At 38.9% G+C, this 25,617-nt stretch overlaps 1 protein-coding gene across 3 annotated transcripts in view; it reads left to right on the top strand.

The window, feature by feature from the left end:
• The first annotated feature begins 5,271 nt into the window (after positions 1–5,271).
• The window catches only part of NRIP1 (nuclear receptor interacting protein 1), a 95,141-nt gene continuing 74,795 nt past the window's right edge, over positions 5,272–25,617 (top strand). For all 3 annotated transcript variants that reach the window (XM_017731526.1, XM_017731523.1, XM_017731524.1), the window contains exon 1: positions 5,272–5,366. The gene's annotated coding sequence lies outside the window, so the exon portion shown is untranslated. The remainder of the gene's footprint in view (positions 5,367–25,617) is intronic.

The raw sequence follows: 25,617 nt of genomic DNA, 5'->3' as shown, positions 1-25,617 counted from the left end.
TCACAATACTATACACAATATTGTATATTTTAAAGTTTATCTCTAAAGTGATAGTCCTTTTTTGTTTGGTTGGGGTTTTGTTGCTGTTGTTATTTTGGTGTTCTAACCTGAATGAGACACTAGGGAATACCTTTTCTTTTATTTTTTTTCCCTGGAAGCACTGAACTGAGGAATGCTACTATTACATAAACAATGTCTACGTGACCTGATGTTGTATGCCCTAATTATCCACTTGTCATAATTCTCCCACCTTGAATTTCTTGGGGAAAAAATAATCCCATTGGAATTAGCAACAGGAACAATTTTCAGACAGAGGGGGTGGCTTGTGCTAGAAGTTAGATAAACTTAGAGATTATTGGGCCTGTGTTGTCTGAGACTTCTGGGCTCTAGTGGAAGGTAAGCATATAATAATTAAAATAGTTTCTTAGTGATGGAGAATTTACTGCATCTTTTGACAATTCATCTCAGTAGCTAATTATACTTAAAACGTACTTTTTATCTTCAGATTGAACTTGCAAATATTGGATTCTGTTGTGTGTCTGCCCACTAATTTGGAGTCTCATGAAATATCTTCTTGTCTAGTCCCTTAAAGATTATAATCTTCTCTTTGAAGCAAAATACATTTAGTTCAATGTCTCACTGCAAGGAGTTGGGTTTTTTTTTCCTCCGGAACGAAATCATTCTTGTTATTCTTCTCAGCTCTCTTTCCAAGCATATTTATTTTTATTTATTTATTTATTTAAATTAAAGGTATTGTCATTTCCCAGAGGCTTTCCTGCTTTATTCCCAGAGACATTATGGTTTCCTGTGCACGTCTGCAGCTGTCCCTAACTAAGCAAATGGCACAGATCTTCATGCCTGCCCTCACAGAGAGAGGTCTGATACGCCTGAGCTGATGGAAAGAGCAGGCAGGTGCCATCCAGAATCCAGCCTAAAGGTTTTATTGTCTAACACCATTCAGAAGCTGTACCCAGGAATAAAGCAGGATCTCTTCCAAACGATCATGCCTATTCTTAGCAACAGCTAAATCTTATGATCATGATGGTAGGCCCGTGTGACTGGAGGGCCGTGTTCCAGGGTGGAGGTGATAAGGAATGCATAATGCCTGCCTTATCATGGGGGGGCTTCTCGAGGAGAAGTCACAGTTTGCTGGATACACAGAGGGAAACAATAAGGTGTAACACAGTTGTAGCTGTGCCAGCTGCTCTGCAGTCATAGCAGGGCAGAAGTACTCTTACCCAAAATGTAGTAACAGAAAAAAAGTAATTGTGTCATTTTCTGTCAGTCCACTCTCTGCGAAGAATGCAAGTCACAGACTCTGGGATTAGATGAGTGGTGATGCTGACAAAGCAGTGCCCTGAAGGTGTGTGGGGGGGGGGTAAACAAATACATCCAAATAAGAAAAGTCATGGCCTTCTCAGGGAACAGCAGGAGCTGACCATCCTCATCCGATCACTTCCGAGTCCTGCTAGCCCAGCCTCATGCAAGGGAGTGCTTTGATACCACTTCACTTGGTTGATTCTTTGCCCCCCTGACTTGCTAGTTGGAAATATCCTTTTTTTGTATCATACTGTTAATGAAAATGAAGGAAAACTGGGTCAGGTGTGTGTGAGGGTGTCCCCCCATCATATGGAAGAGAAAAAAGCTTACCAGAGAGGCATGGAAGGAGATTCATGTTGAAAAGATGGTAGTGATGAACAATAGGAAGAGTGTGACTGTGATCCCTCTGTCTGTGGATAATTTCTTTCTAACAGGCTGTAACAAATATTATACTTCCAAGTATTTCTTTTATTCTAGTTGCAGATGAAGAAATGTTCAGGAAACCTTTACTTTCTTAATCTTCTTTTGCTGCTCCATATTGTTATGACAACACAGACATAATAGGGCATTACCAGGATCTTCCAGTACTTCTCTGTCACTTGGTTTTGTTACAGTAAATGCATTTGGGCATCTTCAGCTTTTACTGTTGGTACAGAAATTATTAAAGCATCTTAGGTGGCCTTTGTCTTGAGGTTTTCATTTGATGTTTAGGTAGGTGTCTGTTCCTGATCGAAGATTTATTTTAGTGAAGGACAGGGCACAAGTGTCTTCTCCTCAAATTTGCTGGGCTGTGTGTGTTAGCATATTTTATGATGAAATACACGAAAGCCAAGCACTGACACTGCTCCAAAGTAAAACTGGTAGCAAAAAGCTGTGCAACTATAAAACTCATGACACTGTCATAAAGCAGGGCTTTTTAGTGTGGATGGGCTGACACTTTCCTACTATTTCACCTTTTTAGCTGATTTATTAAGTAAGGTTGAATGTCGCTGTGGGGTTGAATTACTGTAGGTATCATCTCAAAAAGTGATCTCTGCAAAGACAGGCCTCAGAACACTGCCTGATTTCTGTATTTAGCTCTGGTTATTACAACTGCTCACTCAGAAGAGAGCACATAGCAACTATCCACAGTATTCAGAAGGTGCATGAAGTCTAAGTTGATGCTTTGGGTTTGTTTTTTTTTTGCACTCTTTAACATTTAATGTAATCCTATCAAGTTGCTGGTGGGTTTTATTTTTTGGGCATGGGAAGGTGGGGAAAAAACCCTCAGACCATGCTTTAAAGCCTCATTAACAAAGAACTTTACTCAAGGAGGAGATGTTAATAAGTAATGAAACAAAGGCTCTTTTATGGAGATTAAATGTCCATGTGTCGAAGTACAAAGTTCGTGTTGCAAAGTGCAGCTGTTCCCCTGCTCACAGCCCCAAAGCCTGGGTTCAAAGTCTGCCAGCTTTCCTGTCATGGAGCTGACCGGGGCAAGGTCCGGCCGAGGTTCAGAGGTCAGTGGCTGAAGCCTTGCTGGCCCCTGGCCCTGCTGTCTGACACACTCGGGATAAGCAACAGTTGGCTTAAGATTGTAAGTACAACCAACAAAAACTTCCCATTCCCTTTTCTGATGTGTCAGATTTCATTAAAGAGAGAACATTTTGGAAGGAGTTGCTGAAGTGTTTAAATATAATGTGCTGCATAATGGACTGACCTCACCAAACCCCACTGAAGGAGCAGACTGGGAAAATGGTGCATGTGGGAAGTAGTGCCCGTGTGTGTTCTCCTTCCTCCTGAGATTTATTTAAATGAGGCAAAATGAACAGCAAATTCTCTATATCCAAAGAGATGAAACAACTCTTTAAAAAAAGAAACAAGAAAGAAAAAAGCTAGTCCCTGTTTTTCCTTTGTGTCACAGTAACGCTGTTCCACACCATGGGGGTGAAGAGAACTTAATATGTCTGGATATCCTGCTTTCAAATCCTCCTTTTTCACCTCCTTCAGAGGCTTTTTCGAAGTTAACCCCAACTGTCTTATTCATAAGGGCTGAAAACCCCACCTGTGCAGCCTTTTTGATTAGCTGTGGTCATATCAAAGGCTGCTGTACCCCAGCACAGACCCTGAGTGAGAATGGAGACTGACAGCTGAGAGCAAAGGATGGTACAAACACCCTTGGAGGAATTTATATTTCAGGCAATGCTGTAGCTGTATTACAGACAGAGGAAAGTTTCCTATCTGTTGCCACATCCTTTATCATGGAAAGGATGGTAAACCATGGGTGGTAAACCAAGTCATCAGTGCTCAGTGCCCACAGCATGCTGCAGGTCTGAGAAGGCTGCTGTCATCTCACCTCACTGAAAGGAACATGGATGTTCAGAAAACTTTCTCAGACATCAGAAGTCTGCCCCCGTTGTATCACAGCTTCTATATGTCTGGGTTCAATAAATGTAATTATTGAGAGCCACAATTAAAGCCAGGATTGACAGAAGGACTGTAGTAGCCAAAAAAATGAGTTCTGGACCAAAAGATCTGTATGTTTAGAATTGACAATTTTTTTTCTCTCCTGCAAATATTCATGAGTCCACCAAGGACCAGAGGAGCCTTCCTCTGATGAGTTAGTCCTGTGCTTTTGTTATTACTTCAGGCCTGACCTTCCCTTTCTGAGCAATATATTTAAGAAACTAACAAAGACCCTTCAGTGAACACTCCAGACCATGGCTTGTGAGGGCTCAGAAGAGAGCATGAGCTACTCAATGCTTAAAAAGAAGCGGGGAAAAAAGAATGTCAGCCAAGGTCCACAGGTCCACAATAATGTGTTATATTGGCTGAACCCTTCCTGAGAGAATGTTGAGAAACAGAAATAACAGGAACTGCACCTGTGATGTTCCATTCCTGTCCTGGACTGTGGAAACTCAGGAATATTTGGGGTGGGGGGGAGGAGGGGCGGGTTTCCTGCTACTCTTTGCTGTCTGTGTGTAACTACTGCAGTGAACAGACCGAGTCATTGAGACACTGTTGGAAGTAGTGACTGTGGCAGAGCACATCCATAATTAGTTCATTTGGTCCGCACTGATGCAAATCCCTGACATAGCAGCAATGGAGAGTAACATTTTATGTTGCTCCTACTGCCGAAGTTCCACCCAAGTCTCTGGCCTCTCTTTGCTAGGCTGATTATACCTGGCTTTGGAATCTTCATTTCCTAAGGAACTCTGACTGGTGTCACTACCCTCCCCAGCACTTCTGGCTACTGAAAATATGCAAAATTTTCAGTATTTTTTTCAGGGGAGAAGATGATAAAGTTAACAGCTATAAAATGTGTACATTGCTTGCTGCACTGATAAAAGTCCTTCAGGTGATAGCGCTGTTCTGGGTAGTGACTGCAGATTTGAGCCTTGGCTTGCCTCATCCAAAAAGATGAGCCCTGTCAGGCCATTACTGGTGTGTGGAGTGGGATTCCTTCATTCCTTTCTGTTGGCATTGACCACATATTAATAATAATATATTTGCAGGGGAAGGTATAATGGGAGGAAGGAGGAGAGTGCCTGTAGCCCTGTGGTTAGTGAGGTTTCACGGGCCAGGGCAGTAGGCTGAAGTTCAGGTACATAGTCCAAATCAAACAAAACAGGAACTGGGACTGGCTTTGCAAGGTAGCAACTATGCTGGTTGTTGGCTCCACTGAAGTAGACAGGTGAATGTTTGCATCTCCCTTTTGCCTTCCGCTCCCCCCATTTGCATCAGAGTCCTCTGTCCCTGTGTCACCTGGCTTCAGTTAGAAATACAAGAATAAACAGAAAAATTACTTGCAGGTCAATTCTTGTTTTTCCTTTTCTGCTTCTTTACTTTTTCTCTCTTTTACTTTTTTCCTTTTTGTTTTATTTTAGATTTTTGCCTGGGTGTACCTGCTTTTGTTTAAAGCTGCCTATTTTCTTTCTCAGCAGATAGTTTGAGAATCATCCCACCTGTTGCCTGCCTGAACCAAGAACCAGATCCCAGAGAAGGACTGTGCCATACTAGTTGGTTGCAGATCTACTGGGATCCTAGTATTGAGAGAGATCTAACAGGTAAGTAAAACTTGGAGTTCATTCAAAGTGCTGAGACTCCTAGAAGAGAAGAGTGCTATTGCCCCTTCTGAAAAAAAAAAAGTGGCCAGAAGAAGGCATATGCATGCAAATATGACCTGCAGGATATTTTTAAATCTGTATCTTTCCCCTAAGAATCTGTGCCTGTGAAATGTTTTCTTCTCAGTTTACACACTCCCTAGTCCCTGCTTCAAACCCGTTCAGGTAAGGCTATCAGAAAACTCTCTCATCTAGCTTCCTCCTTCTCATGCAAATTTAGGTGTCTTAAGAAAATGCAGGAGGATTTCCTTTGGCAGGAATACTGAAAAAAACCAAACCAGAGCAGTCCAAAAGGCATTTTTATTTGTGTCTCATTATTTTTTTTGGTTTTGCTCTCCTCTTCAGAACTTTCTTTTCTGTGTGTCTTCTACATTCAGTCTTCACCACACTGGCTGGGTAGAGTAAGAGGCTTGTCTGCAGCTGCAGTTTTACTGCTTTATTCTCCTGGGGTAGTTAAGGCAAACTTTCCACCACCCATTGCTTCTCCCTAATGCAGGTTGTGTTATATCAGCAAGAAGGTACTTGTACAGATACTTACAGTGCTCTCTAAAGCAAATTGACATCGATCATTTGGTGTCATATTCAGTAAAACTGTTTGCACACTAGGACTTCACCAATTTTTTTTAAAAATCGTATTTCAAATAAAATAAGAAGCACCCCGGGTAAATGTTAAAACTAGAAGAGGTCTCTGAGTAGCTCACTACTTTGTATGTTGGTGATAATGCAACTAGCACGTTAGTTGAGTTGCACACATTGTTACAAAATTAGAATGAAAGAGTGAATTAAAATGAAGTTATGTTTATAGGTCTGCTTATATTTAATGTGTAAGGACTTTGACAAGCTTTTTCAAAAGAGTTGTTCAAACAGTAATGTTTGTTTCCTCATATTTAGGTTGAGTCTTTCTCTCAGGTTTTTGCACTTCAGTCATAGAACATGGCCTACACTGTGTAAAATATTGAATGAAAAGAAGCTTTTCTAAGAAAAGAAAAAAGGGTAAAATAATCAAATTTGCCTACAAGGTGTGAATTCTGATATACTTCATATATGAGAAAGGTTTGAGTTTTTATTACGAAAGGACCTTGTTCTTTTTGGTCTTTCTGTCTGACATGAGATTTTATGTGAAAATCCAGATTTGCATTGCTTCTGTGTTAAGTGGATACTGCATGATCTCTCTGTTGTGTTTCTGGCTGCTGGCTTGCCGTAGTTAAGGGTGGAGATCAGTGGTTTATTGTGAAGATGCTGCTTTTAAATTCAGAGTTGAGACTGTGGTAGAAACTTTTGGTTTACTGAACTCTCAATTCTCAAAAACAAATCCCAATAAACTGCCACCTATGTGGGAGTGATTTAAATATTTAATGATGTTTTGACTGGAAAATGAATGAATGTAGAAGGATCTTCTAGAGTTAACACTGAATTTGTTTCTTGCCAGTGTTACTTTTAGCTTGTTCTTCCTTTCTCGAAGTCACCCTCGTGCTCTGGGAGATCCTTTGTTCCTGATCTTGTTCCCAAAGTGCTCCCTGCCTGACTATCAGCAGCCTGACTATCTGTGGAGAATTTTCTAACTTTTTAGTCATAACTGAAAATTTATGTGCTCAGTTCAAGTCGATGAATTGCATGACAAATCTGGAGCAAGGCAGACGCCGTTGGGGAGACAGAGAGGCTGCCTGTCTGTCTTGCCAAGTATCTCAGCAATCCTGGGACAGCAGCAGCTCCCTAATGCGACAATGAGCTGTGTTGACTCTTTGATATATACGGGTACAAAGTTCCTAGTGAAGATTTTGCTTCCCAGCGATAGTTTGACGCAGCTGGGTATCTCCACCGTGCTTCCATATCTGCTGGAGAGGGGGGGGAAAACATCAGGGCATTTCAGTGCCTTATCAGCCATGCTGGTGGGTGGTGTGATGACCAAAAAGGAGCAAGTGTGCTCTCACAGACCTCAAGGTGTGTGCCTGCATGTGTAGTCTATTTTCCATAATGCAGCTGAAATATTCACTAATTAGCTATTGCTTGTTTACGTTAATTGAACTTATACATGTAGGCTATTTTGATATATTTATTTTTATTTCAAAACTCTGTGCTATTTTTTATGCCGCATATATAGCATCACCATGCATTTGTTTTCTGTGTTGACAAGCAGACTTGTTTTCTTGTAAGCAGATGAATTGTTTACTTTTCAGACAAAATAAGAACATGCTCTTTGGAATTATATTATAGAATGATCTGGTCTGTCTGAGAGACTAGTAGGTACACATTACACAAACAACAGGTGTTCAGACTTATTGCTACAGCTAAAATAGCATTTGCTGAAATACATATAAAAAACTGAGGATGCAAGAAAGACTTGAAAATGTGTCCACTTTTTTTATTCATATCCCATTTCAATAGTTCATTTTTAAATAACAATGAAATTGTTTGGGCTTATTTGGTTTCAGAAGAAGTGGAGACAAGATAAAATAATTGGTTATCTTCAGTTAGGTGTTAAGATGCACTTTTTTCTTTTTCTAGGAAATATCCTTGAATTAAAAATAAGCCAGTTGATTTTCCATGGATTTTATCTGAGCCACAAGCTTTAGGCCAATGAGACTTTGATTTCTTTTTCAAAATACACAATCAATTTATGTGAGGGACAGAGCTTAAGTTTTAATTTCAGTCTCAGTTTTCTGTTTTTAATGTGCTTTCTGAATGGACTCCTGTAGTCTGGAATACTGGTGATGCAGGGCTTGCTTACTTTGACTAGGACCAGTAGTCAGTCACTGGTTGTGCACACGGTGAAATAAAGCTGCTGAAGGGGAGGCCACAGCCATGGAAGAGAGAAAAAACTTGGAACAACAGCTTATGAAAGCTTATGAAGCCACCCAGCTTCCTAGTCATATAATGGTGATGGCAAAAAGACTCTTGAATCCTACAATTCTTCACATCTCTGTGGAATTCAGCAGGTGCTTCTGGATACAGAGTCAGTGGACCCTGTAAAATGGTGTTGATGTTTTCACAAAACTAAGCAGATACCAGCCCCTGGAACACTAACTGTATGGAAAAGGGATAGATGGATTTAGTTTCATTCCTTCCCTTTGCGTGTCACAAATGTAGTTTTCACACAAGGAGGTTAAAACAGTGTTGCAGTTCAAGCAGCTTGTCTCTAATTGTTGTTGGATTTTACTTTTCTGCATTTATGCCCCCTTTTTTTTCCCCTTCTTTGCCATTGACTTTTATGGAGCTAATGTAAAGATGGTTTTGATAAACATATCCTGTATTTCTTAAGCATCAGCTCAGTGAATCTTCCTTTGAGCTGCAAATCCATTCCAATACTCAGGATTGTAGCCAGGGCCACAGGGCAAAACTCTTATGTTGCATAAAAAAAAAAAAAACCCACCAAAAAAAACCAAGGGACTTTTAATGATCCAGCAGAGATGATAGGACCTTGGCATATGAAAAACCCTGATGCAGTAAATCAAAGCAGGCTGTCTTGAGTGTAGTAATATTTCTATGCTAATAAATTAGTGTCATAAGTGATTTGTCAATAAGATGTAGAATATGCTATGAAGGAAGTCAGACAATATTTTTCTTTCACATAGAAAAATAGGGTGAGGTCATAGCAAAATCCTCAACATGATCTTTTTCTAAGAAATATGTGGGTGCTCTGACCTGCTGCACAATATTTGCATATTTAAATTCTTACGTGCCTAAGATATCCTTTAATGCCTAAGCAAGATTGGGTAGATGAAGATGTGCTGAGAGAATTTGGGCCTCTGGAGAAGAAAGGACTCTGGGGAGACCTTATAGTGGCCTTTTAGCACTATAAGGTGACTTACAAGAAAGACGGGGACAGACTTTTTAGCAGGGTTTGTTGAGATAGGACAAGATGTAATGGTTTTAAACTAAAAGAGGGCAGATTGAAACTAGAGATAAGAAAGAAATTCTATATGATGAGGGTGGTGAAACACTGTTACAGATTGCCCAGAGAGGTGGTAGAGGCCCCATCCCTGGAAGTTGATCCAAGGTCAGGTTGGATGGAGCTCTGAGCAACCTGGTCTAGTTGAAGATGTCCCTGCTTGCTGCAGGGGGTTGGACTAGATGACCTCCAACCCAACCTATTCTACTTATCTTTTGATCTGATTGGTCACACCAGGCCCTGTTCCATGCAACCTTCCTGCACTGCTGCCTCAGGCATACACAATTACAGGTAGAAGTCCAGTCTGACCATTTGGCACCGCTCTCTCCAGTGATACTGTGAAAAACCCTTAGGAAGGTCATAGGATTATCAAAACTCTAAGGAGCCATACTCTGATACCTTTGTTTTATTTTTTTCGTGCTTGTAACAGGCTTGGAAGTTGCATCTTAGTACAAAATTTAGGAGTGTTATGTGGATGTAATGTGTCTGCAACTTGCTGGGTTGGCTGCAGCAGCGCTGTAAGGCTTCTATGGATCTACCGAAATATGTGTGATACTGAGAAAAGAATATCCATCTTTCTCAACATCCAGAGAGTTTCAAAGTATAGAAGGCTGGTTTATTTGCCATGTTTTTCAGGTAAAATTTGCCATTCTGTGATAAGAGCTTCTTCTGTAGTAGTAAGTCAGGGTCTCTGCAGTTTGGACCCATTAGCCAGAGCGCATCAGCCATGGCTCAGGAGCAGGTCTTCGAGGTGGAACGCCGGTGCATCCTCTCACACATCAGAGTGTATATTTTCAGAACCACCTCTGCACTGTGCCCTGTGGTTGCAGTTTCTTCTTGTGGGTTTCTGATTTCAGGTCGTGATTCCTGGGCAGATGCTTATTCCTATCTCTGGCTGCTGACCCTTGGTTTGACTTTCTGATTCCTGGTTTTTGGCCATGAACATTCGGCTCATTTCCCAGTTCTGGACACAGGCCCTAACCTTTAGGCTGGATAGCCCATGCTCCAATCTGTAATGCTAGACAGCCACCAGGTCATCTGTAGTAGAGAGTACTCTAATTTAGTCAATAACAAATGAAATCTAGCAGATAAATTTGGGTGTTGTTCTTTTTTTTAATTTATGACAACCGCAGCTATTTATTTGTAAACTGGTCTTCTATTAGTATTTTTCTAGATTGCTAAATGTGAGCTTTTACTTTCCATTAGTTATCATGCTGTGCTTAATGGCCATCCTTTCTTAGGGAGAATATCACCATATCTGAGCCAGTGGAGTGGGTGAACAGAACTGTTAGCATGTATAAACATTTCTAATTGGTGGCCACAAGTCCAATAAATTACACCAGGAAAGGCAATAGTGTCAGAACTTCCATTTCATTTCTATATGAAATGTTATAAACATTTTTGATATACTGTATGCATGATCTGCTTTTTTTTATGGGAGTTCGTAATGTCATTCTAGCACGCATGACATAAGAGTGTAAACACACACTCAAAATGCAGTCACTCAGACCTATGAGAGTGTCTTGACTGAAACTTGATGAAAATATGAGTTACAAAGTTCACAAAGTATGAAGATAAATTTCCAGAAAGAGGAAAAATTGAAACTTATAATGTGTGTTAATGTTCGGGTGGAAGAAGGGTCAGGTTGCTTTGGCAGGAGAATAAATGGAGGAGTACAAAGCTGAGCTGTAAAATGAACTGAAGTTGATACTTAACCAGTTACAAGTAATATGGAATAGACAATAATGTGAATCTGAGAGAAAAGAAAACTGTCTTCATATATGCTATATATGTTACATTGTTTATACACAAAGATGGTGTAGCATAGAAATTCTTATACGTGTGTGTGTTCAACAGAAAATAAAAGCCACAAGATCTGGGTGAATTTTATTTAATTTTGCCCACCAAAAATTCAGGGATAAAAATTTCCTGATGCAATGTTTTTACTTTGTAATATTTTGATGGAATTAGGTATCCAAAATGAAAGTAATAAGTAGTCCATCTGCCCTGTTTCTATGTCAAAATGTTTGACAGTTGCCAATCTAGGAAAAATGTACTTGTTATTTTGCTCAGGCTTAAAGGTAAGTTTTAGTATATTCTGTTCATGGCTGTTTCACAGTAATGTGAACCTTCCTTAATTTTAGGCTTAAATCAAGACCCATCAATATGGAAACACTTAGATTAACTTTCTCATTAAATTATACGTACTTCCTTGCTAAACCCATCTCCTGCCCTTTGACAAGAGGAACTGTCCTTTACTAGAGTAGTTTTCCTGTAGATAGTTTCCTTTTCCCTGAAGCAGGCTAGCTCAGATAAGGGCTAGCAAGATGTTCATGGGATTTAGCTAACAGTGAATTGAGACTCTCCTTTGCTAAGCAGAAGTGAAAAGGATGGTGGAAGCAGCAAGTTTAGTCCATTGCTTCGCTGTGTTTCTTCCAAATTGGTCCCGTGCAGTAATACAATTTTACCTGCTTTTGTTAAACTGTCAGCTCGCAGAATGTAATAAAACAAGTACCTTCTTCAAGTTGTTGTTCAGTTAAAATCTGTTAGTATAAAGAGCTGCAGCAGAACAGCAGGGCATGCTTTATATATAAACTAACTAAACTTTTTACTTGGTTTAAGGCTCTCTAATGGAACTGCCCGTGAACTCGTATGACATTCACCATGTATAATGATACATTTTTTTTTTTTCTCCTTCCAAATGAATTAAAAATGGAAAGTACTTCCAGTACTTCTTGGTAAGTACCAAGAAGTCAGATCCCTTGGTACCTCAGAGGTCCTTTCTTCATTAGAGGCAGGTAGTTTCCATTATTCATATTCGGTACCATTTCATTTAAAGTCCCACCATTACTTAAAAAGCAAGATATTAATGAGAGATGTTACTGGAGTGCTGTCTTTTAATTTGATATTGTTCGATCCAGCTGTTTTAAAATTTCTAAGAATAAAGCCTCCATTACCTTACATTAGAGAAGATTTTTATAGGCAAGAACATCTAATTCTTGTCTGGTTTCCCTTGATAGCCAATTGCCTTTCTTAAATCTTCACCATTTACTTCTAGGTTAATCCTTTTGCTTTGCTTAAATAAATTCTCTGATTCCTTGATATCCATGCATTGCAATTAGTGTACATAAATATTTTTCATACCACCCCCATCCACTTAGCTTAGTAATACATACTTAGCACTTTTAATTTTACCTCATAAATCAATCACTGTAGCTCCAAAATCAGTTACATTTTTTCTTAAACCATCATTCAATACAAAGAGTCCATTATGCACGTCTGTAAATAATACATTAATTGTGTGGTTTAAATTCATAAACAATGTTACACAATTAACTTCATAAAATTGCTCGCTTTGAAAATTGTGCAGCTACAATTTCTATAATAGTAGCTGAAAGACAACAGCACTAAGCCAGGCATTGTCACTTTGAATTGCCCCTGGTAAAGCAGAGGCTTCTTAAATGTGCAATTATGACAGAGAGAAAGTGTATTCCTCATTACAGATTTATTCCTTTAAGTACCTTTTCAAAGGTTTCCACCTTGTTTTGTATTGCTGTGCACTAATGGTGTAAGACATGATTACTTCTGGGAGTGGCTTTATTAATATAAAAAAAAAAAATTAGTGAAGATTTTTTTAAAACTGGATTTTTAAAAAGTCTCTTTTTCACTGTGATTTATTCTCTATCAGGTTGTTAAAAAAAGATTTTGCTCTTTTGCCTTCGGCAAACACTTTTTTCTTGGGATGGAGATAGCAATGGCATGAATAGCAGGATGTACAAGAAAAAAGAACACAATTTGTAACCAAAAAGAAGCATATTTATATGTTGATAATGGTTTGTTCCAAGTTTGAAGACTAAACTGAGATCCAGATTCTATAGACTAGACAGCAGTGAAGGTATTTCTGTTGTATTACAGCATTTAGCTAAGGTAGAGAAAGAGCTGAAATAGGCATTTCAAATCTGGGAAACTGAGGTGGGAAAAGTGGTGAAGGAATCTGCCCAGTATTACAGAATCCGTCGGGAGAATCAGGAGTGTGAGCTCCTGCCTCCCCACTGAACCGATCTACAAGACTGTATTTATTTTATAATCTGTTTTTATGCTCTTATCTATTTAATCTTCCCCTCACACCAATTTTTATAAGTATGTCTCCGCAGAGAACTGCAGCATAAGAAATGTTTCTGCAGATGAGCCCTGAGGTTTTATAGTAACACTGTATAATCATTACACGGGAGGTACTCGGCGTTAAAATGGTGCAAATTACCATTGGAAGTGACTCATTCCAGCCCAGGGAAGGAGGGTTTGCTGTCTCTTCTTGCCGCCCTGCCATCGCTCACCGCCGGCAGCAGCCGCTCCTTACATAATGTCACATATGTCACATATGTCCCGCCAGATTGCCCGACCCTGCCGGGGGCAGGGGAGGCTCCACGCACGGCTCGCCCCCCTGCTGCTCTCACGGGAGGGGGGGGAATCCTGCGGAGTCCCGCTTGGGATTTTCCCATCGGGCTTTTGAGAAGGGGAAACCTCGGCCCAGGCTCTGTGCCTCCGTGCGTGTGCCTGTGCCAAGCGCAGGGAGGAGGAGATGCTGGCAGCCATCGCCCATCTCCCTCCCCACGCCGGGCTCCGCACGCCGGGGCTGGGCAGCGCTGGGGAGCTGCTGGCTCTGCTCCCCTTTTCCACAGCGCTGTTCACCGGCTCCTTTCTCAGCGTTCCTTGTGCCTCTCCTGTCCACTTCCCCCCGTCATTCCTCTCTGACTAACAGGGGTAAGTTAGCACTGCCCTTCAGTCACCTGGATACTCACACACAAGGGCTGCGCGGTCAAAACCAGTGTCTTACAGCCATTCTTAACCTCTGATGTGCAAAAATAAACTGGGGGGAAGTTATCCCATGGCTTATAGCTGTGGTATAGAAATACACTCAAATGAAAGCCCAGACATGGAATTAAAGGATTTGGTACCCTACTGCTCAAAGTAAAACACAGCCAGTAGCTCTTTAGCATGGGGTACCAGTTATTGCACATGTTATTTGTTTAAACTGAAGATTCCACCACTGCTGAATTGCACCGTATGTGGAACTCCATATCTGCTACAGTTCCAGATTTATAAAACAGCATTATAGGGAATATAGGCCTATTAATTTTACAGCCTAATTTCTGATTAGATTTTACAGCACCTCTGATGAACTGCATAGATTTTACCCATGAAAAATGATGACAATCCAGTTCTGTCATTTTAAGTAGAATTAAAGCCAGTATTGCCAAGTATAATAATATCTTACCAAAAAAAAAAAAAAAAAAAAAAAAGAAGAACCAACACACACGCACATACACACATATACAAATTAAAATAACCTAGCACCATGTTATTTCTCTATAGGAAAAGGGCCCTTGCCAAGAGAGTGGGACTGTTACCTGTTAGTGCAGTCAAGAACCTGTGAGTCTAACAGCTGACCTCAACAGAAATTCTCCATTCAGGCTGAGCAGGTTAAGAAATGTTTCCTAGCACAGCTGTGTAATGTGTCTGTTAGTAATTAAAAGAGTCTGCTAGAGCTGGTTAAGGAAAAGCATAAAGTGAACCATTTTCTATCAGAAAATAGTTTTGTTAAGAATTAAAATCTCTACAAATCCTATGCCTTGTATTAGAGGAAACTAATTGTTTTTTTAAAGAGGAAAAAGAAATCCAACACTGAAACAGTCTGTTCTTGGCTTACTTTAGAAGCAAACTTAAATAAACACCCCCAAAACCAAAAATGGAAGTGTTGCAATGTGAAAATAAAACTACCATTTTCTATAATGTCAATTTTAAACTTGGGGAAGGGACTTACTCTGATTTGACACACCGCCAGATTCTGAAACCAGACATAAAATGACATCCTCACTTGGGACATGACTTTCCATTTGCATTTGTAGATGCAAGGTACGTTTTCTAGCCCTGATTTGCTACACTAATCCTGTTGCCTTCACTTGAAAAGAATGGCACATTTCCCACTAACTTTATTAGCGGCAGGATTGGGCCTTGATGCAATACCTCATGTCACAGCAGCAAAACTTGTTGCCAATAGTCTGTCTCAAGGGAGGAGATTTCCAGTAACTGCTCCCTGAGAACTATTCTAAAAATGCAGCTTTTTTCTGTCCAGCCATCGGAATAATGATATACTCCATCCCTAAAGAGAGGGGTACTGACGGAGCTGCATTGATGGCACCAGAGGTCCCTGCTGGCTTGTTCACTAAACAGAACTGGCAACTGACTCTGAAGATAAAAGTTCTTGACGTTTTTCCAAGCTGGTGGAATGGAGCTGAGTGACACTTAGAAATAAATAGACGAGGGAATAGCATGATCTTGAATGACAGAGGAGCTTTCATGAAAGACTTTTGGGGGGAGACATGGGATGTACTGTTCCAGCCTTGAGTCTAGGGGATTTGTTGACAGTTGGATAATGTGCATGTTTGCTACCACTTGTATGACATGTAGAGGGAAACAAGGGGAAAAGTTCCAAATGAATCCTTTATTCCCACTTAAACAGTTAAACCCAAATACAGTATATATCTCTTCCCTCCCAATAATTGACTCTACAAATTGCCAATCTCTTCGGAAATCTCTTAGAAGAACATTCTCTCTCCTGACAAGGAAAAGTACTTCATGAAAAACATTTGTCACTTGTCTGTTATCATAATTCATGATCTTATCCTTCATTCTCTTGCTTGTTTAAGCACACAGAAATAGTGCTTTTAACCTGAGACTTCAAAGGTAAAAATATAGTGAAGAGGTCCCCATTCTTTTTCTTCTCATCTCTGATCTCAGCCTTTGAACATCAAAGTGGCTCAAAGTTTGGGGTAAGTTCTTAAGGATCTAGTTACTAGAAAGAAATCAATTGAATTTCCACGTTCATATTCACGATAGACCAGAACAAATATTAATATTCAAGAACAGTTTAATTTAATAATTTACAACAATTAAAACAAGTTGCTGCTTAATCTTTTGCTCAGTACAACGAAGCTCATTCATTCCATTGTATTGCTGTGAAAAATCCTCGACTTCTGTCAGTCAAAAATTGCTGGGAAAAAAAAATAACCCAGGAATTACAAAACAATTAGGAAGGTAAAATAAATTTCCCCAAACAAAGAATGCTGCCATTTTAATTACAGTATCACACTGTCATGTAAAAGGTTAACACTTAAAAGATGAATCTTGTACCCTCAATCTATTACCCCTAAGCAATTCTCATTTTCACATTAATTTTTGTACGCTGCCATCTAAATTAAATACTTTTCAGTTCTGTCAGTTTATCTCCATATGTATTCTCATTACAGCAGTCACAAGAGCCAAAATACTTTAATCTTCAGTGAAATCCCTGTAGGCCCATATTCTTAGCTACAATTTTAGGGGTTCTATAACTGCTCTTTTCCTCTTAAATGGTGGCACTCCTTTGTGCAGAAATTCTTGCTCTTGTAAGGACTTTCTATAAACAAGTAAATTATGCAGTCTGTTGTGAAATTACCTTCGTTGTCAGTGCTAGAGAGTTATAAATCCTCTCACTCCCCACCACTCACCCTTGAAGCTCTGTGTTCTCAGGAAAGCTTCTAATGACACTATGCTGGTAGGTTTGATTTCTGGTCATTTAAAAGCCAAGTCCTGGGGACAAAACTCTTAAAGTTTTCTTTTTCACAGGAAAGCCCAAAATAAAATTAAACAGTTTAGACATGAAACACTTATTAAGCATTTCATGGCAGCTGACAGACATAGCTGAAGCCAGAACCCCTCAGAAAACAATGCAAATTGCGAGCATACTCAGACCATCATCAGGCAGAGGAGCCCAGACTGCCTCTGTCAGTCCAGGTGCTCTGATCAGCCTGGTGGAAGGGTGATGACATACTAGTGTTTCCTTTAGAAGAAACTCAGAGTTTGCATAGAAACGGTGCCTATACCTAGTTTTATTTCAATATGTGGGCTATAGCTATAGTGCGCAAGCACCAGGATTCAGGAGCTGAAAAGTGCTTCTGAATCTGCCAGTTGGGATACACCAACACTTTCTGAAATATGTATGGGATACAAGCAGAAATCCACCACCCAGTGCCCATGCAATAGCTTTAAGAACACCAGTAGAGAGTATGTGGGTTTACATCTCTTTGTTTTTGTTTTTCTGAAGTCAATGATAAAGCTTCCGTTAACCTGGAACGGAATCCCCTTCCAGAATGCTTAACCTGGTAGAATCAGCCCCGCTGACAAATATCTTTTATAATAAGTCAAAGTTCATGAAAAAACTTGGTAGTGAAAGAGCAGCCATAGCTTAAATAGATTTTGTGGTGTATTAGTAGCCACTGTGAGAGAACAGCAGGTATGAAACATGCATTAGTCTGTACAATACTTGCTCTGGAAACAGCACTTGCTACAAAAGATGAAATTTGATAATTGGCCTCCTCGGCGGATCAACAAGCTGGGCATTAAAATAATCTAGCCTAGGGAACATAAAAGCATGAGTGAGCAATAAGCAAAGCATATTTAGTTCAATTAATAATAGAAAGCCTTAATCTTTTGACTGCAACACTGAAAGAAGAGTTTGCAATCATAAAACATAGAGAGTTTTTAACCAATGAACCTACATTGAATTTTAAAGCTGGGTTAGAAGTTCAAGTGGGTTTGGGTTGATGGCAAGAGCCAGCCATGAACAGCTCAGGGTTTTTCTCTGATTTTAACTGAAGAAAATTGATGTTTGTAGAGGCTTTTACGCTTACCAGCTTGTCAATATGGTAATAGCACCGTCTGGAATTGCTGGTTTGGTTGACAATATCTGTGTCTTGTCGGCATAGAAATGAAATTCAGCATCATGCCAGTGACCAACACTGCTCACAGAAAGCTTCAGATTGCTGAGTAAGAAGAGGGCCAGAGTGGAACCCTACAGAGCACAAAAAATAAATGCTTTAGGAGAAGGACACAAATTACCCTTGAAAATATAATGCAGGTAAAAGTTGGATAAATATGATTTAAGCCAATTTAGTACTGTGCCAAACAGGAAGATAAAGTTCCTCAGGCATTCAAGAAGAACATCAAGATCTAGCAAAATGAGAGTAGCTGGGATATGAGAGCCTGTCTTTAGGAGAAGGTTACATCTCATTGCTGCGCTGCTGAAAATTTTAAGTAGTGGAAACCCCACCCAAAATACAGAATCTGTTTCCATACTCACTGAAGTCAAAAGCAAATCCTTTATGTCTTTTGGTGATGCTGGTTTCAGGGGATGTAAAATAACTTAGAAATTCTTGGAGGGATTTTATGCTTCGTGTCGTGTATCAACTTGCAACAAACAGAATTAGTGTATGGTGTGGCACTTCTTGCTTTCTTCTGGATTCGAGCAACTGAATAATGCTTATTGCTACTATTTTTTTGTTTAAGACCAGAAGGGACAATAAAAAGACAATTAAACTTAATAATGGGATGACAGGTTCTGCAAATCATGATTTTTTAATCAATTTTTGAGAATTTAAGAGAAATTCAATAGGTAAGTTTTTATTTTCTGGTTTATAGATTTTCTTTCTACCAGAAGCATTCTAGCAGGATCAGAAAATGTCAATGAAAATGTTCAGTGATATTTCAACTCTCAGAGAAGAGATAGGGGAAAGAAAGAATGAAAACTCAGAAGAGAACATCTGTGCAATAGGAGGAAAATACTCTCTTTTGTAGTGTCTGGGCCATGCAATTTATCCTACAAGTTAAAAAAAATAAAATAAATAAATAATGGAAAAAAAGAAGTGGTTTTTTTGGATATGAAGGTGGGAACTGGAAAAAAGCTGATGAGTCATAGAAAACAGAATTACATGTCTTCATGTCATGATTTACACTGTGTTTTGCTCATAAATCCAAGTACAGCTTATTACTGGAATTGCAGTACATCTCTGATACTGGGAAAGAGAATTTCAGTAGAGAATAGTGAGAATCATAATAAAGTAAATTGTTTATACCTTTTCTTTTTCTTTATAGAAAGAACATGAACAAAAAATCTATTTGCGATTGAAGTAATAACTCTGGAAAACATATGAAACTATTTGTTTCAAAAATCCAAGAATTTATCTGATTTGTTGTGTCATTTATTAGCTTTCTTTAAGCATCCATATGAGCAACATCAATTGGACAGCATGAGGGGAAAATTACAAATAACTGGTACATAAAGTAGCTTGGGAGAGGTGAAAAAATGTTTATGGATTTAATTATTATTTGTCGTCTCAACCTGGCCAATTTAACTGCTTAATAATTATTTGTTAAATAATTGTGACTATTGATCACCTTTTCAAGAGTTTAAATCTGCTCTAGGCAAACCACACAGACAATTCCTTTTTTTCAAACACATTTTTTCAAGTAACTGTTTCTGTATGTTTCTGCTGGTAGACAATGGGCCAGGCCTTTGAAATATTTAAGAGTTACTAGGGATGTAGAACGTAACATATTTTAGGAGCTGCCTGTAAGGAGCCATGTGAGTCCTTACCCTTATATTAAGAAAGTTAACAATAGTGTTGTGGAACTGATGTATCAAGAGTTTCAGTATTGTTTACATTAAAGAAGGGATTTTAGGGGATGGAATAAATTTAAAAGGAGTTTTTCAGAAAAACATGGATCCATTTGCATTTTGTATAAGATGATAGTATTCTGCTTAAATAAAATAATAAAGCAAAAAGTAGGCACAACAGGTTAGACTTTAAATGTTGTTTCAAAACCAAATAAACATGAAACAAAAATTTCAAATTATTAACAAAATGTAATTATTTTCTCTAATCAAGCTTTTATTTTAAAGTAGTTGTTTTGGCCACTGTAATGCAGCAAAATGGATATTGTTCAAATTAAGAATGTAACCCAGATATTCTCTGTGCTAAGTCATCAAAACCTAGAATGAATTTTCTTCTCCACAGAAAAATACTTCCACCCTTTTTTTGTTTTAATCATATATCAAACAAGAAAAAAAGAGGTGCAATTATTCCAAAATTAGAATTTCATATATGGAAACAGGGTGTAGTATCTGCTGTTCATATATGGCAGTATCCTCATGTTCCCACTCCTTTTAAAGCAAGGGCAGTCCTGGCTAGGCAGCTCTCTAAAATATATGCAAAAAGTGGCAAGGGAAATTTCCCAGCTCTACTAGGGGATGTAACTTATGTGAACAGAGCTGTTGCTTTGTGGTTTATGGTGACTTGAGTCACTCCCATGCTTCTGACAGTGTTATGTCAGATGCAAACTACTGGTATTATGATCAACGGCATCAAAGCTGGATATGTTACATACCTAACATTTAGTGGAGCTAATGTCTCCTAATAAAACCTAGATATTTGTATGCTAATAAAAATATGCAAAGATATATAGTTGGATCACTTATAAAAGCACAGCTAATATGATTCTGATAAACTCTTCATGTAAAATACAATCAAGCAGAAACTTATCTAACCTTACATGGCCCAGTGATTTGAGTTCCTTAAGTTTTTTGATACACAATTTAAATGGCTTTTCTCACTAGGCATCTGTATGTAAACAGAAACAAAAATTAATCACTTGTGACTAAATTTGTGATGCTAGGTAGGTAAGCAACAATTTTTTGAGAATATTTCATCCTAAGAACTGGAACCAAGTTTTCTAAACAGTCCCCTTTTAGGTACCTAGACAAAGAAGCCAGATTTTCCTCAGAATTTCTTAGTTGTACATAAGCTGATATGTGGGGAAGGAAATAGATTTAATAAAAATACATGAGATGCACAGTTTGGCTTAACACAGCAGTTTCCTGTACTTGAGTCAGAGCTCTTAGTATCATTTGTACTAAAGAATATTATTGCAATTTTAATATGTAATTAAAGTGTTCATATATTTTAAAACATTTGTCCAGCACCCGTGTTATTTTGAAGGGCAAACACAGGACACGTAAGCATTGCTTTTTTAGGTACTTCCTAATGGTCCTTTCCAGAACTTTATTCATTTGCAGCGTGGTACTGGCTGCCAGCTCGCGTGTGTATAATTTGTACGTACTGTTCATTTAATTTTAGAACATACTGTTTCAACAACATGGCTTGTGTCATCATGAGAACCTCGACAAAGGGTTACCCAGAGCTCATGTTAGCCAGCCAGAAAAACGGGGCTGTGAAACAAAATTGTTACTGAGACTAACTTCTGAAAGCAGAATGTGAGAGAGGGCATGATTCTTCAGTCCTCTTTCAGTCTGTTACTGCTGACATGGGGAACACCTTTGTGAGAGAAAGGAGGCAAATACAAATTCTGAAAGGAAAATGAACATTCTGAACAGTTTCAGCTACATGCCTATAACCTTCTCAAATGTTATCTTTGCATGGCCATCGACCCACAAGTAGGAGCAGTGCTTCTGTAGTGTAATACCTGCTCTACTGGTACTTTCTCATGCCAGTTTATGAGTAGTGACTCCAGCATTGTTATTTTCTGGATGTGCTTTCACACTACCAGGAACGTGACTCATCAGAACAATGCTCTCAGAAATATATTCTTCATGTTTGTGCACGTGGGATGAAATTGCAGAAAATTCACAAGTACAGGATGCTCTCTTCTGGATAAAAACCCTGGTGTTTTATTCTGGTAAAATAATTAATGTAATGTAACGTAGTCATATCAACTTAGCACCAGCCCCTTTCACTCTTCTATGAAAGGTGTTACAGGGGCTGAAAGCAGTGTTTATTTCCTGCCACTAAATGTAAGACCTGAAGTGTTAGTCCTCATTTAGGGTCAAAAAACTGCACACCCCTACCCCAAAAACACATATGGTGAAGTAAGCCTCACCCTAGCTCGTGCCTCAGAACAGATACGACGTGCTGGAGGCATGGCCAAAACTCACCAGATGCTGCAAGCATATGATTCCTCCATGAGAGTTTATATGGTACAGCTGTCTTTAAATGTTTCTGTAATTGAAAAGACTCTAGCATCTGGTCCTTTGCTTATTACTCTTAGAACAAATAGTCACGATCTGAAGTCTACTTTTAAATAATGCAGGAAAAAAAATTAATTTGAGCTGCTAAGGGTACATTCCTCTCAGATGACCTGCTTGGAAGTACTTGTAAAAATGGAAGTAGACTCTGTAATTTAAAAAAAAAAAAAAAAAAGGAAGTGGAAAACAGCTCCAGTAGGGAATGATATATGTATGCATACAAATACCTTTATAATTTTAAATGTAGGTGGATGAAAAAGCAGTGGTGTGTAGTTTTTATAACTTTCAGCTATAGAGTGTATTACTCTTCCCTTTACATGTTATTGTGTAATTCAACTCCACCACCAACAGTTGCAGACTTCCTGCTGTCATGAGGAAAACAGGATATGCCCTATGGTACCCCCTGCAGGAACCCTTCCCTGGACCACTCATTCCTCTGATAACACTTGCAGGGTTCCCACTGATTTCAGTTATTCCCAGATAGTACTCCTGAAGAACACCAGACTTTTGCACCTTACTACTTCAGATTTATGGATGAACGCTGTTATATGATGATCATTAATTTAGGCAAACCTCCTTTTAAATCCTTTATTGAACAAACAGGAGTCATAATAATTCCTTTTTTTCTTTTTATTTTCTATCTTTGGGGGTGGGGGGGTGTGTATGTACCTAAGTTCTGGAACAACTAGATGATTTAATCCTCTATGAAGGCACCTTTGAAATGGTGGGTAATCTGACATATTACGTGAATTGAACCAGGCTGAGTCAAGGATGGAATTTCATTATTTGTCCATGTAAGGCTGACAAACTATTTTAGAGGAAGATTTAGTCTGGAAATGCATTTCTGTAAAGGTACCTAGCTCCTCGACCACATCCTAAGCCTCTCATATCATGATTGGATGCCGTAAAGCAAGGCCTTAATTATTGTGATTGAAAAAGGTAGTTTCAGAGTGGTTAGCTTTTTGAGAGGCTGAGATAACCTTCAAGGAAAATCAAAATAAAAGCAACTGTAGTTCCCCCAAGCTCTTCAAAGCACCTTATGTGATTTAAAAATAAGCTAGCATTAGCTTAAAAATGTTTGGGAATAATAAAAAAGCATTTGCATTTTCTTTTTGATAATAGTATGTGTCTTTTTACCATATGGCACAGACCTATGTGTTTTGCTTCAGCAAGTAAAAGACCAAGTTTGTTACTGAAGACGTAGCTTTGCTCATAATTTTTAAACACATTATTGTAATCATCAAAATTATCAAAGGAAAGTTGTAGGTACATCAACTATTTATTTAACCATGTTTTAAATGGTGACAGAGATTCATTTTGTTCTTCAAGAATGTCAGAATCACTGTTGTATTTTGGTTTTGATTAAAGTCTTCCTAGGTCAAAAATATAACTTTCTGTCTTTTAAAGGAGGGAGTGCATTATTATATATTTTTATATATATAAAAAGAAGTGGTTCTCTGATATTACCAAAGTACAACAGCAGTAGCTCTCCACTAAGTGCTTGCAATTCTGGGAGTAAGTTCTAATGTAAGCTCTATAAATATGTTTTTCCTTTCCAAGACTGATGCAAAGGTAGTTTATGCTTTCCTGTCACAATTGGCCTTCCATTTAACAGCATCTTATAGTGATGAATTCCCTTTGAAAAAAAAAAATTGAACAAGTGTCCTGCTTTGCAATATAAGAAAAAAAAGGTATAGACACCACCCACAGATGGTAGATAGGTACAGCCATGGGTGCTCATCTTTTATGCTTGGGGTGTGAGGGTGTGTTTAGGTTTGGTTGAAGAATGTTCAGGAAGGACCAACCAATACACATCAGTACTTTCATACTTCTTGAGTAATGGATTTCACTGTGTGATGGAATTGTTCCTCTTCTTGTACAGGGTGTTTATTTAGTATATTGTTTGAATTCTCATAGTTAAGTAAACATGGACTAGTGGCACAACTCATTGTGATACAACTATTAAGTGGTGGAAATAACGTACTAAATCTATATGTTGTATCGTTTAACACAGTCTCAGTTGATTGTATCTTACTGAAACTTGTCTCCTCAAGCAACTATATGTTACCTGACAACAATCATTTTAACAAATACTCCACACACACGTTTTTTTCTGTTGCTTGTCCAAGATTCCTCATTTTGTAGGTCTCTCATCTACGCAATACGTTCCCTAAGGTTAAGAATGAAAGAGGTCTCTACTACAGACACTCTTGATTGAAATAGCAGATAAATTGCTGCAGTAATGAGAAAATTTCCTTTTCCCTAGATAACTCAGCTGCTTAGCATTGAAAAAAAATTGAGATGAAGATTCTTTGTGAAATAAAGAAATTAAGGATAATTTCTTTATGATCAGAATTTGCTAATGAGACTACTATGGAAATGAAGAGCAAACCCATTATTTTAATGGAAGTACGATCAGGCTGTATTGTGAGACTTATGCTCTCAATAAAAGAGACTTGTATAAACACTGTGACATGCAATGGCTTTAGAAAATGCTGCTGCATGTCTGGAAGAAAGTGGTTAAAAACACATGATGAAGTTAACCTAAATCTTTCATTGGCTTAAAAAATAGGTCAAGTAATACATTACTAGCTCCACTCTAAGCCTGTACACAATCCATACATTCCAAAGTGAAAGAGGTTTTGGTTAACATTCCTATATCTACTTTCATTCATGGTATCTCTCGGTTAAAATATTTAGCTTTTCATAAATGTGACTCCCTTTTGCTTTCTTTAAAGGGGAAATTCCTGTGCTCTTTAACCATATTAGTCTCTTACTAGAAAGACGCTTGAATAGATCATTTATTTTACCTGAGTTTTAAAACTAAAACGTTGGCATGTGTTAATGCAGTAATTACCACGCAGTTTATATGTGACTTGCAAACAAATGTGTTTCTCTTTCCCCAGTCTTTGACTCGTAGAAGTAAAGTATCACGAAGCGTTCTGTAAAGCGTTTGGCAGACAGCGTGCGACACGTCGAGACGTTTGTTAAACACAGGCACACAGGAGGTGTGATGAAGGTCGCATGCACTTTGTAGCTTCGTTTATACAGCCAAGTTCAGCCTGTATCTCTGCGTACTCTCTTCTTTGGTGGCAGCAAAGTCTAAAGAACAACTTGACATTTAGTGCAATTTCTGACAGCAGAGGTTTGGGGGATGTCGCCTACCAAAATGGAGGGCTGACTCTTCTCGGGAAGCACTGCCCAACTCTGTTTTTTTTTTCTTCCTCCCAAACTGTATTTATTTGCCACGTGGGCAGACAGCATGGCTTTGATGAGCCGGTTTGCTCCCGATCCTGGAAGCGCTTCCCCCCGCTTGCCCTCCTTCCCCCGCGGCTCAGCCCTGGCACAGCCGCCGGGCGCTCTGGCACAGCCGCCCGGGATGCTCCCCG

This window comes from Corvus brachyrhynchos, unplaced genomic scaffold, assembly GCF_000691975.1.
Source record: "Corvus brachyrhynchos isolate BGI_N302 unplaced genomic scaffold, ASM69197v1 scaffold152, whole genome shotgun sequence".
NCBI classification, from domain to species: Eukaryota; Metazoa; Chordata; class Aves; order Passeriformes; family Corvidae; genus Corvus; species Corvus brachyrhynchos.
Note: the sequence above shows the minus strand (reverse complement) of the source record. Positions and strands in the feature narration are given on the sequence as shown.